Source organism: Panicum hallii, chromosome 9 (genome assembly GCF_002211085.1).
Source record: "Panicum hallii strain FIL2 chromosome 9, PHallii_v3.1, whole genome shotgun sequence".
Taxonomy (NCBI): Eukaryota; Viridiplantae; Streptophyta; class Magnoliopsida; order Poales; family Poaceae; genus Panicum; species Panicum hallii.
The window spans coordinates 50,550,084-50,563,785 of NC_038050.1; the positions used below are offsets into that span (position 1 = coordinate 50,550,084).

General features: G+C 45.7%; 1 pseudogene; it reads right to left on the minus strand.

Annotated features, from left to right (window-relative positions):
• Positions 1 to 546: 546 nt before the first annotated feature.
• LOC112873112 lies at positions 547 to 1,656 on the minus strand (annotated as a pseudogene).
• Positions 1,657 to 13,702: the final 12,046 nt, after the last annotated feature.

A 13,702-nucleotide genomic window follows, 5' to 3' on the forward strand; every position in this document is an offset into this window, starting at 1 on the left:
GTCCCAGATCGAGCTTGATTGCCTCTAAAAGTATCTAATTGACGTGCGTGTATCGTGCCAGCTACGTCCCCTACCCTTACTATGGAACCCGTCTGCAGAGAAGCAGGTGCTTCCTTTTGAAACAATGGAGAAAATTCTTTTATGGTCTCTTGAGTCTTGACACATTTTCTCCAACTTTAATAGTACCTCAATATAGAAGTTTGCCCAATAAATGATTTATTTAGCCACACCAACAATCAAAGAAGAAGAATATACTGCTATGAGTTGCAAATTAAATTAGACAGCAATTCTTTCAACAGGCCCATGATATTTTTACAACTGCAGGAGAGGTCTTCCATGATAACGTCCACATGATGGAATGGCTGGCCAAGGAGGCCCGCCAGTTTGACATAGCAAATAGCCGAAAACACACATAAGAACAATCTTTGTCATAGGTTGCAAATGCATACATTTTCATCTCAGATTTACCATATTACATTAGCAACATTTCTATTCCAAAATTCTCCGGCAACAAACGGAAGTAACGTTCAGATCCGCATGCGTGCTTCATCTCCAGGAATGGCGCTACCTCCAGACTCTGTTTATTTCAGTTCCAAAGCAATGCACCGGCAAACCTATATGAAACATCCACATGAGATTCAGATTTAAGATGTTTCCAAGATCACGAGGCTATTTAGCATCATGTCAAATGACAGCAGATGCTGAGATCATCCATTAGAGAAAAAACGGTTTATGGACCTACCAGCTTATCAACCATTAGCACACTATAATTTTTTACTCCTCTTCAGTTAAGCTTATCTCAGTCCAAACGCTGAGAAACTTTAATGTCCATGTTTGATGAACATACTCTCAAAAGAATATCTGAATATGTTTTTCTATAACACTCATTGATCATGAAACCAAACCCTTGATTCTCTTCCATACTTGTGTGCATATAGATACCGAAACTACTGCAGTTGAACAAAAAAATCCACAATTACAGGACTACTACGTTGGGGCGGGGTATACAATTTCTTTCTTTTACCCCCAAGAAACAATGATAATAAAGAAACTAAAACCAGCAAGATGATTACCTAGGACCGAATCAGCCTCTCAAAGTCATAGACGATGTCCCTTCTTGCGATGGCGGCCTCGCACCTGGCGCTGAGCTTTCCCTCCATCTCCCCGTCGCGCCCGTCGCAGCATTCGCGGACCTCCTCGTTGGTGAGGTCGCCCAAATGATTGAGGCTGAATGCTGTTTCCCTGGCGGGTACGGCGTTGAGCTTGACGTCGACGCGGCGATTGGCCTTGAACAACTTGTACCGGCACTCCTCCTTGCCGACGTCTCTGTAGGTCTTCCCGTACTTGGCCTTCCACCCCACGAACATCCGACGAGTCTTCTCCTCGTACGATTTCTCCTCTATCCGGACCCCGCGCCCACGGAAGATCTCCTCATTGGCGTAGGCGCTGAGACCGTTGAGGCACCCCAGCGGCATTGGCGCTGGCGACACGGCGGCGGGTGTCCTTGAACACCGCATACCGGCACTCCTCTTCGCCGGCGTATTTATAGGTCTTCGTGTACTTGGCCTTCCACTCCACGAACATCCGCCGGGTCTCGTGCTCGTACGTGTCCGGGACTGCCGGCGAAAGCACCAGCACCAGCAGCGCTGGCGACATGAGAGCAGCAACCACGTGGCCAACGACGGGAGGGTGGGGGAGTAGATCCCGGACAGGAGGCCCGTGCTGTCGTGCAGCCGGTCACGCCTGCGCTAGAGGGCCGAGGGGCGGGGGCGACTGGCGACGGTGAAATCGACTTGTTGGATTCAATCGTAAGCCTGCCTGGCCCAGGCCCAGCCCAGCGTAGCCTGCCTAGGGCCCCATCAAGCAGCTACTCGGTCGGCTCTGCATCTGCTAGATGCGGGGGAAACGGCGGGAAACCAATGGACCTTCCCGCTCCGTCCACACTTCGTTCCTCCACCGTCGCAGCCAGTTCGCCACGGCCACCTCTATTGCGCTTACGCCGCCCCACTGCATCCGAATCTCAGGTCCCAAAGGTCCACCACAACCATGGCGAATCTTCCCAACCCCTTGCTCAGGGATTTGGTTGGCCCGGCTGTTGGTCGGCGCTGTTTATCTTGGTGCGGAGGAGCTGGAAATGGTGGGTGCCGCTTCTTCCACTTCTAGGTTCGTCGGTTCCTTTCTCCAGTCTTGCTGCACAGATTGCTTGAAATAGATTTCATCTTTCCCCCATTTGCCCCGTGCGAGCTGATTCAGTTTCGGATTTAGTCAGATTAGGGTGGGTTAGTTTGGGCGCTGCTTGTTCATCACTTCCTTCATCTGATGTTGGATACTCTGCATCATTCAATAGTTGATTCGCTAGCTTTGCAAGCCCTACTTCATCATGTTGCTCGTGCCATAAGTAAGGACCTATAATCAGGTATTTGAGCATAGAAGCGCAACATTCCCACCAGCCAGACAAATAGGGGCGGAGCCAGGAATTAAACTTAAGGGGGACCGGGCCAATCTAAGTCAAACTAATAGATAAAGTTACAACATTGGCACCCGTAAAAAACTAAGTTATGACGCAATTTTCTATTCTGGATAGTGATTAAGATACGGGCTCCGAACGTGAGAAGCAATGAAGCGCTTCCATACACGCTCACACACGAAGCGCTGTCTCGTCACACGGTTCCAAATAGGCCAAACAATAGTTTCAGCGGAAGGTTATATAGCTTCACCGATGTCAACAGAATTTAGTATTTTTGCCGTTTTGGCACAATGCTTATTCCCTCTGTTCAAAATTATAGATATAGGATTTGCTATGTACCTAGATGTACACTATATCTTGTACCTAGCAAAAACTATATATCTAGAAAAGCTGAACAACCTATAAATTAGAACGAAGATAATAGCTTATTTGTAGAAATAAGAACTTATGTGTATAGTAAATATGACGTTTAAATCAACCAAGCTCGATCTAAATGATGAGAAGTCCTGATTACTAAAAAATAAGACCTAACTGATCATTAATTAACTTAAATAACTAGTGATTAAGTAAATTAGATTTTATGTGTATGAATCATTTGGGGGGCCATGGCCCCTGCCAGCCCCCCTGGTTCCGCCAATGAGGGACACAGATCGACCCACACCTCACGTCAGAAAAACCTCGCTGGCCCGCGGGGCACCTGGGGTCGAACCACATGCGTACGGTTGTTTTTGCTTTGAGCTTGGCATACCACTCAGCCATGCATGCTTAAAGCTGCTGGCATTAATAAATAGTTGACGGCATTTGCTCGACCATGCATGCTTAAAAGCTTCTGGCATTTGCACATTAACTAATTGTTAATCATACATAGAATAGAAATAAAAAAATTCTGAAATTTCAAATAACAAAGTGTGAAATACTACTTAAATTACAGAGACTCCAACAAGTCTGAACCAGACATCTGAATTGTCTCTCATCTTTACAACAACAACTTAGCCTTTTGTCCCAAGCAAGTTGGGGTAGGCTAGAGATGAAACCCACAGAAACAAGAATAAGAAACATAAAAAGGGCACAAGCTAAAGGAAGAGTTAGGGGTTAAACAAAAAGTAACAAAGGTCACGGTTCAGATACGTTAATTGCTAATCTCCAAGCGCTCCTATCCATAGCTAATTTCTTAGCGATATTCCACTCTTTAAAGTCTCTCTTAACCGTCTGGTCCCAAGTTAATCTAGGTCTACCTCTACCTCTCTTTACATTATCGTCCCGCTTTAAAACTCCACTACGCACCGGCGCCTCGGGAGGCCTCCGTTGTACATATCCAAACCATCTCAACTGATGTTGAACCAACTTCTCCTCGATAGGTGTCATCTCGACCCTATCTTGAATCTCTTCGTTCCGGACTCTATCCCTTCTTGTATGCCCGCAGAACCAACGCAGCATACGCATCTCTGCTATACTTAGTTGCTGGACATGTCACCTTTTTGTAGGCCAACATTCAGCACCGTATAGCATCGCCGGACGAATCGCCGTCCTATAGAACTTACCTTTTAGCCTCTGTGGCACCTTCTTGTCACAGAGGACGCCAGAAGCCTGCCACCGCTTTAACCAACCGGCTGAAATTCTATGCCTAACATCTTCATCAATGTCTCCATATTTTTAAAGCATTGATCTTAGATACCGAAAAGTATCCTTCTTGGCCACCACTTGACCTTCGAGGCTAATGTCCCCATCCTCATGCCTAGTCGGGCTAGAGTTGCACATCATATACTTGGTCTTGGTCCTACTCAGTCTGAACCCCCTCGACTCTAACGTGTGTCTCCACAACTCTAACTTCATATTAACCCCTGCCCAACTCTTGTCAACTAGCACCACATCATCAGCAAAGAGCATACACCAAGGGATATCACCCTGTATATCCTCATCCATCACCAAAGCAAATAGATAAGGGCTCAATGCTGACCCCTGATGTAGTCCTATTTTAATTGGAAAGTCACTGGTATCGCCATCACATGTTCGAACACAAGTCATCGCATCCTTGTACATATCCTTGATGAGGGTAATATAGTTAGTTGGGACTTTATGTTTTTCCAAGGCCCACCACATGACGTCTCTCGGTACTTTATCATACGCCTTTTCTAGGTCAATAAAGACCATGTGTAAGTCCTTATTCTCCTCTCTATATCTCCCCATCAACTGTCGTACTAAGAAAATCGCCTCCATGGTCGACCTCCCAGGCATGAACCCAAACTGGTTTTGGGTCACCCTTGTCAATCTTCTTAGGCGATGCTCGATAACCCTCTCCCAAAGCTTCATCGTATGGCTCATCAGCTTAATCCCCCGGTAGTTAGTACAACTTTGAACATCTCCCTTGTTCTTAAAGATCGGTACTAATATACTTCTCCTCCATTCCTCCGGCATCTTGTTTGATCGAAAAATTAGGTTAAAAAGCTTAGTTAACCATACTACCGCCCTCTCGCCCAGACATCTCCACACCTCTTCAAAGCCTCCCCGATCTCTGCCTCCTGAATCCTCCTCACAAAGCGTCTGTTGGTATCATCAAACGAGTTATCCAACTCGAAGGTAGGACCCTCATTTTCCCCATTAAACAACTTGTCGAAGTATTCTCGCCATCTGCCTTGATCTCCTCATCCTTCACCAGAAGTCGGTCTGTCCCATCTTGATGCATTTGATTTGGTTTATGTCCCTTGTCTTCCTCTCGCGGGTCCTAGGATCCTATAAATGTCCTTCTCTCCTTCCTTCGTACCTAGCCGTTGATAAAGGTCATCAAAAGCCTGACCTTTCGCTACACTTACAGCTCGCTTTGCAGACCTCTTCGCTAATCTATAACCCTCGATGTTGGTTGCGCTCTTGTCAAGGTGAAGGCGTCTGAAACACTCCTTCTTCTCCTTAATAGCCCTTTGCACCTCGTCGTTCCACCACCAAGTCTCTTTCACTTCCTACTTGCCTCCCCTACTCACACCAAACACTTCTGAGGCCACCTTCCGAACACATGTCGCCATCTTTAGCCACATATCCTCTACATCTGCTCCTTCTTCCCAAGGCCCCTCGCCTAACATCCTCTCCTTAAACGTTTGTACCTCTTCCCCTCTAAGCTTCCACCACTTCATTCTCGCAATCTTGGCACGTTTGTCCCGGTGGTCACGTACCCGAAAGCGAAAATCCGCCACGACAAGCTTGTGTTGGGGGACAACACACTCCCCAGGTATCACCTTACAATCTAAGCAGGCACGTCTATCCTCTCTCCTAGCAAGGATAAAGTCGATTTGGCTCGAGTATTGTCCACTATGGAAGGTCACTAGATGGGACTCACTCTTTCTAAAGAGGGTATTCGCTAACAGCAGGTCATAGGCCAACGCAAAATTCAAAACATCCTCCCCCCCTCGTTCCTACTACCATACCTGAAACCCCCGTATACTCGCTCATATCCTACATTAGTCGCACCCACATGGCCATTGAGGTCTCCTCCTATGAAGAGCTTCTCACTGATAGGCACGTACTAACCATGCTATCAAGGTCTTCCCAAAACTGACTCTTGGAACTCTCACTAAGACCTACCTGAGGGGCATAGGCACTGATCACATTCAGAACCAAATCTCCAATGACCAACCGTACTAGGATAATCCGGTCGCCTTGCCTCCTAACATCTACAACTCCATCCTTAAAGCTCTTATCGATCAAGATGCCTACACCATTCCTACCCGAAGTTGTCCCCGTGTACCAAAGCTTGAAGCCAGAACCCTCCACCTCCTTCACCTTCTGGCCCTTCCATTTAGTCTCCTGCACGCATAGAATATTTACACGCCTCCTAATTGCTACATCGACTAGTTCTCTTAACTTACCTGTTAGAGACCTTACGTTCCAACTAACTAGACGAATCCTAGTTGGCTCGGTTAGCTTCCTTACCCTTCGCACAAGTCGAGAGAAATGCGAAGACCCTTGCTCCTTTTTCACTACAACCGGGCGCAGATGTAGCGCGCCACAAAGGCTGCGATGACCCGACCCTTGCTCACTTATCATCGTACCCGGATCACGATACGACGCGCCCCTGAGGGGATGACGACCCGGCCCTTTCCCATTTAACACCACACCCGGGTACGATGATAAGTGCTCATCTTTGCACTCTACAAAATATTCTCATGACAAAGTCATATGAGAAGAATGTTCCATTACACACATGTCCCAACCTAGTAGTAGTACAAAACGAATCTTCAGAAAATCATCAAATGGATGATAGGCACCACACGTCCGAACTGTCTCTCATCTTTGCACTCTATAAGATCAACACATGGATCTGAATATTTGTTAGATCAACATCATCGATCTCAGCCTGTCATTGTTACCGTTAGCATCAATCATTTTGTATCTTGGATGAATCCTGCAAAATGAATCTAAACTTTAACTCTTACTGCAACACTGAATTGCTTGAGGTAAAAAATATTCATTGAATGCAGTTGTTAACAGATAGGAAAGTATGCAGTGATGGGCAAACTGCATGTGAAAACAAAGTATAAATGCACTGAATTGAAATTATGGAAAAAGGCAGCATGAAAGCAGTGAACTGAACTGCACAGAGGAAGCAGTAAACTGAACTGAACTGAACTGCACTATAAATGCATTGAACTGAATTCACTATATCCAACACTTTTCATTGTTTTTACAAGAAAACAGCAGAGACATTGTTAAACTAGTGAATTAGACAAAGAAAACCATAGCAGTTTGTATCATGAAAGCTAGTGACACAAAACAGAGACATCAACACAAACTTCAACGAAGATTACCTTAATTGCAGTTTCATGTATTATCCTCACCCATTATCAAGTCATTGATAGATGACATACTAAACTCTGTTTTTTTTACCTTCTGCCCTGAACCAGTCCTGGGTGCAAATGAGTGCTTCTACTATCTCAGGCAGTAAGCTGCTACGAAAATCGTTGATTATTTTTTTGCTGGTGCTGAAAGCTGATTCAGAGGCCACAGAAGATGCTGGAATGGCCAACAGATCCCTTGCTATATATACATGCAAGAGTGGGATACTTGGCTGCATTGCCCATCCACCACTTCAAGATGTCAAATTCTCCAGAACGCGGAACTGGGTTCTCTTCCAAATATCTATCCAGTTCTGTTGTCACCTGTGACCGAAGATCATGGCTAAGCTGCTGATCCCAAGCTGCCCATGGATCAGTCTTCATGGAAGGCATTTCGTGATTGGTGGATCCCAAGTGGCCCATAGATGCTACATTTAACTCTTTTCCTTTACTAGAATATGCTTGGAACAACTCACGAACTAGTTTTTCACCCTATCAAATCTTTGCTTGGCTTTGGTTCCAAATGATTCACTGAAAAGGAAGTCCAAGAATTTGAGCTTATACCTTGGGTTAAAGACAACTGGCACACAGAGTAATACATATGACTTGTTCCAATATTTGTTGAATTTCTTCTTCATTGCCTTTAACACCATGGCGATTTCAGCAACTTCTACCGAGGACTCTTGCTTCAAAGCTAACTTAATCTTCCACATTTCATGGAAATAGAGATTTGAAGTAGAATATTGGCTGCCAGAAACAATGTCTGTTGCACCCTTAAAGACCTGCAGCAGCCTACAAAGGATCGCATCCTTCTCCCACTCATCCGAAGACGGTGCATATGTGTACTTTTGATCCTCACTTTTCAACTTCTCGAAGGCTACCCTGAACTTTAATGCTGTTTGAAGCATCGACAGCGTTGAGTTCCATCTTGTAAAAACATCAAGCCCTAGCTTCTTCTTATATGTAATTCCTTCTTGTGCAATTATTTCCTTGAACATTTGTTTCCTAGATTGTGAGCCATGGATATACTTAAAACTTTCACGAATGTTCACAACAATCGATTCCACAACTCGAAGTCCATCCTTGACAATGAGATTTAAGACATGTCCAGCACACCAAGGGTGAAGTAACTCTCCTTGTGCTGGTAGAAATTTCTTATCCACAAGATTGTGCCTCAACATTGTATTATTTGCTGCAGCATTATCAAGAGTTATCCCAAACAACTTATCTTCAATTGACCAATCTTGAATGCAGTTTTGGATATTGTTGAAAAGCTCAACTCCGGTGTGTGGTGTTTTGCATTGCATTGCAGGGCTATCACAATTCAAAGCATATGCTGCAGCCAACAGCTTGTATATAAGTAAATAGCTTGTACTTACCAACAGATGTTGTAGGTGAAGTGGCAGCCTCCGGAGACCCCACACAGTATGCTGTTGTGAGATCAGGACTTTCACAATTGAACGGTAGTGCGGAGAAGCTTGAGGTAAAAAATTTCATTGTTAGTGCAATAAAGAACCAACAATTTAAGAAAATAACAGCAGCAGCAATATATATTCATCAATCAAAGTTATTTGAAAATGTCAACAGGGCATCAGAAATTGCAATCAGCAATTCCGCGCAATGATTAGGATTTCATCTTTACAATAGCACAAGAGTTCTGAAAGCTACCCAGCAATTATAAGTTTATGACAGCAGACTCTGAAGCAAATGCTACTGGTAGAAAACCACACATCTTCTGATAATTCGTCAACATCCAAATTGGATACTAACGTTAGTTTGATCTCCCTAGACCATTGGACCCTATCGGGCCCGATGGGCCTCCTCACCTCTGCGCCCTGATCGGGGGTGCCCCAGCTCGTTCCTAGCCGGTGGGCCCCCGTCGTGCTATGCTATAAAAGGACAGGTGGGGGCCAGCGGCACGGATCACGAGAATCACCGCTGCCGCCACCCCACCGGACATTGCAACCCTAGCCGATCTAGAGTGAGCGCAGTAGCGGCGGGAAGTTCCACCGCCGGCCATCCTCCACGCCTTCGCCTCGACCCCGAGCCCACGGACGCGACCACACCCTCGGCCACCGTGAGTATCTGCCACCGCGAGCACCTGCGCTGCACGACCATGGCGGGCACGGCTACATCGGCTGCGACGCAAGGGCACGAAGGTATACCCCGTGTCCCGCCCCTGTCTCTCTATCTCTCTTTGTTGAACGAATTGCTAAAGGATTGCACGAGTTCTTCTAATCTAATCAATGCGGTAGTAGATCCCAAGTATAACAGTGGTATCAGTCGCCTATCTACTTGCGTTGATTAGTTTTGGAAGATTCAAGAGAGGAGAACCCCAGAAAAGAACCCAGAGATAATCCCAGAGCAAACCTCGTGAAACCCTAACCTTAACCCTAAACCTAGCTACAACAGAAAAGGGGCGGTCAAGGGGGGACTCACCTGTTTCCCCCTTGCGCCATCCACCGTCGGCGTGCACGGGACGCCGGCGCGTCGACCCGATCCTGGGAGGCCTTGTGCCTCGCATGGACAGAGGCCGCGCGAGCTGCCGCGCGGCCGCTCGCCACGCCGTGGATCTGGGCACCACGGTGAAGCCGCTCGACGGCGGCACGCTCACCTTGCGGTGGACGCGCGCGCCGGCGAGGGGGCTCGCCGTGGCGCCGCTCGGCCGGCCGTCGCTCTCACTCTCGCTCGCTCGCTCAGGCTGGGGAAGATGATGGCGCCGGGGATAAGAGAGGAAATGACCTAGGGTTTCACCGGGGAGAGTCGCGTGGGAGTTTTGTTCGACCGCAACGCGCGCGCGGCCATTGATCTGCGTTCGACGGTCGAGATCGCGTTGCGAGAAACTGGGCTTCTTTTGGCCCAGGCGGGTTGGAGAAATGACGGCCTGGGCCCAGGTTGCGGAGCGTGCGGCCGCAGGCGCACGCAAGGGCGCGTTGCCGTGGGCTGGTGCGAGCGTGCGGGCCACAGTTGCGGCTGGGCCGTCGCGAGGGGAATGGGCCGGCTGGGCTGTTTCCAATAGAGAGCACAGTGCATCAGATTTTCAATTTTCAGAGGTCTTTTTTCAATAGAATTTGAATGAATTTGATGCATTTCAAATTCAAAATTGATTGAACTTTGATGCACTGTTTGTAAAAGACAACATTAGACATAATTTTGCCAGATTTTAAGTTTTCCGCTGCAAAGATTAAATAGATCCATTTTTTAATGTATACTTGCCTTGTTATTTAAATTTGAACCAACGGGATAATTTAAATTTCAAGGCAAATGGATAATTTTGACTTGTAATATTGTTATTATTTGACCAACGTTAACAATAACAATATTGCAATGATAATGGTATTATCTTTAATAGATATTTTTCATGTATTATTTCTATTTATGCCCAACGGTATTTTAGATTTAATACAAAAAGAGATTATGCCTTAATTTTTTAATAGATAATTTTCATGTATTAACTCTAACTCTGCCAAACGGTGTTTTAGATTTAATACCAAGGTTATTGCATGTTTTAAATTCCGACCAACGTCGTATTTTTACATATGCAATAATTTATTTGACTTTATTTTAATGTTTTCACCACTCATGAATATTTTTCAGGAGGATTATCAATGATGATTTCCATCAATGATATTCCTATATTAAAGGGAGACAATTACAATGAATGGTACAGAAAGCTGGACCTATATTTCATCATGGGTGAATTGGATTGGGTCCTAACTACACCGACTCCCACAGAGCCTGTGCCTCTTATGAGACCGGACACAGACACAGATACTTCTTGGAAGCAAACAGAGCTTTCTTATAAGAAAGCAAAAGCAGATTATGAGATGCTTTATGCAAAATGGTTCCCTGCCAACAAGAAATGCTTGGCAGTGGTAAAGAACACGATTGAGCCTGCCATTATGGGCTCAATCACAGATTGTGCCACTGTCACAGAGTATCTTGAGAAATTAAAAAACCAGTACACTGGTTCTTCAAAGACTTATGCAACCCAGTTAATTAAACAACTGGTTTCATAAAGATACAATGGTGGTGGCATCAGGGAAACATTCATCGCATGGTCAACCAGAATAACAAGCTTAAGACCTTGCCTTCAAGGAGGATCACATTGTCCATTTGGTTTTTGCTTCGTTGCCAAAAGAATTTGACACTTTCGTTGTCAATTACAACATCCAACCACATACTTGGGATATAGAAAAGACCCTTGCAATGTGTGTTCAGGAGAAGGAAAGGATAAGATCCACCACTGGCGGATCTTTAAATTATGTGAACAAGAAGATAAGATCTTTCTTCTCGCTGCCCACTATATCAGCACCGCCAGTGCAAGTCACTGCGATGCCAACACCTGTAGTGGCTCCTCCTGTGGTAACGATGAATGAGGAAGTGGAACCTATTCATCAGGCTCCTGACGAGCCCATTGCCACACAAGAAGGGGAGCAACAGCAGCCCCAAATAGATGAGGCACCGCAGGCTCAGGCTCGTGGGAGACCTCAAAGAACAAGGAAGCCCGCTATTTCTGACGACTATGAAGTCTATAATAGCGAAGAAATTCAAATGGAGGATGATCCCACTTCATTTGAAGAAGCCATGAGAAGTGAATACTCGTCGAAATGGCTTGATGCCATGAAAGATGAAATAAAATCGATGAGTACCAACAAAGTGTGGGACTTAGAGGAAATTCCTAAACGAGCAAAAACAGTAGGCTGCAAATGGGTCTACAAAACTAAATATGACTCCCAAGGGAATATAGATAAATTTAAAGCACGACTCGTGGCAAAAGGATACACACACAGAGAAGGAATTGATTACAATGAGACCTTTTCTTCAGTCTCATGTAAAGATTTTTTCAGAATTATAATGGCTCTTATGGCTCATTATGATCTAGAATTACATCAGATGGATGTGAAGATAGCATTCCTAAACGGGGATCTAGATGAAATCGTCTACATGGCACAGCCGAAAGGTTTTGTCGTGGAAGGTAAAGAAAAATTGGGATGCCGTCTGAAGAAATCGATTTATGGGCTAAAGCAAGCTTCAAGACAGTAGTACTTGAAGTTCGATAAAACAATAAAAGAATTCGGGTTCAAAGAAAATGTTGAGGACAATTGCGTTTACGCAAAGTTAAAGAATGGGAAGTATCTCTTCCTAATTCTATATGTAGATGACATCTTACTGGCAAGTAGTGACGTCAGTCTGCTACTAGAAATGAAAAAGTTTTTATCCTCACATTTCGAGATGAAAGATCTTGGTGAAGCAAGATTCGTTCTAGGAATCGAGATTCATCGAGACAGAATGAAAGGGGTATTAGGACTATCCCAAAAGACATATATAGAAAAGGTCCTAAAGAAATTTAACATGCATAAATGCAGTGCCTCACCTGCACCTATAGTTAAGGGCGACATATATGGGGAATTTCAATGCCCCAAGACTCAATATGAAATTGATCAAATGAAAATGGTACCATATGCTTCTGCTGTGGGAAGCTTGCAGTATGCACAAGTGTGCACACGCCCTGATATAGCTTACGTTACCGGGTTGCTTGGTAGATTCCAGAGTAATCCAGGACCAGAACACTAGAAGTTAGTAAAGAAGGTTCTGCGCTATTTGCAAGGAACCAAAGGCCTCATGTTAACATACAGAAAAACAGAATCTCTGCGTATCGTAGGATACTTAGACTCCAATTATGCAGGAGGTGACAGAAAATCCACGTCAGGATATGTGTTCACCCTTGCCGGGGGAGCAATATCGTGGACAAGTTGCAAACAAACCGTCACTACATCGTCCACAATGTATGCCGAGTTTGTTGCATGTTATGAGGCTACACAAATCTATGATGAAACGCGAAAAAGTAAAAGTAAAAGAAAAGTACAGGGTGAGATCAAGGGGGATACTGTTAGTTTGATCTCTCTAGACCATCGTACCCTATCGGGCCCGATGGGCCTCCTCACCTCTGCGCCCTGATCGGGGGCGCCCTAGCTCGTTCCTAGCTGGTGGGCCCCCGTCGTGCTGCGCTATAAAAGGACAGGTGGGGGCCAGCGGCACGGATCACGAGAATCACCACCGCCGCCACCCCACCGGACATTGCAATCCTAGCCGATCTAGAGTGAGCGCAGTAGCGGCGGGAAGTTCCACCGCCGGCCATCTTCCACGCCTTCGCCTCGACCCCGAGCCCACCGAGGCGACCACACCCTCGGCCACCACGAGTATCTGCCACCGCGAACACCTGCGCTGCACGACCATGGCGGGCACGGCTACATCGGCTGCGACGCAAGGGCACGAAGGTATACCCCGTGTCCCTCCCCTATCTCTCTGTCTCTCTTTGTTGAACGAATTGCTAAAGGATTACACGAGTTCTTCTAATCTAATCAATGCGGTAGTAGATCCCAAGTATAACAACTAAGACTCCTGACAA